Source organism: Phaethon lepturus, unplaced genomic scaffold (assembly GCF_000687285.1).
Source record: "Phaethon lepturus isolate BGI_N335 unplaced genomic scaffold, ASM68728v1 scaffold28098, whole genome shotgun sequence".
Classification (NCBI taxonomy): Eukaryota; Metazoa; Chordata; class Aves; order Phaethontiformes; family Phaethontidae; genus Phaethon; species Phaethon lepturus.
The window spans coordinates 4545-4933 of record NW_010557298.1 but is presented as its reverse complement, the minus strand read 5'-3'; positions in this window follow the sequence as shown (position 1 = coordinate 4933).

Here is a 389-nt window from a genome sequence, read left to right as displayed (position 1 = left end):
TCGGCGGAGGGCACACCGTTCCTCATCATCCCCATGGGGCAGGGCAGGGCTGCCACAGCCATCGAGGTGAGCACCCAGGGACGTTTCCTGCACCCGAGGCTTTTACGTGGCATTTCTTTACACTAGGAAAAGCAAATAAGCTCGAGCAGGGCGTCGCCGGGAGAGCAAACACACACTAACCAGGCAGGCAAACACCGGCTGGAAAGTAAAACCGGAGCCTTGCAACCGTCTCTCGTCAGCAGAGACCCCCCCAAAACCACACCAGGGGCTCGCCCCTGGGCTCCTCCAAACCTCCACCACATCAGCCGACTGCACCCACAGGTTGTCCCACCACTGGCTTTAACTAAAGAGCCCCGAGAGGAGCCAAGGTGGCCGTTGCCATCGTCACC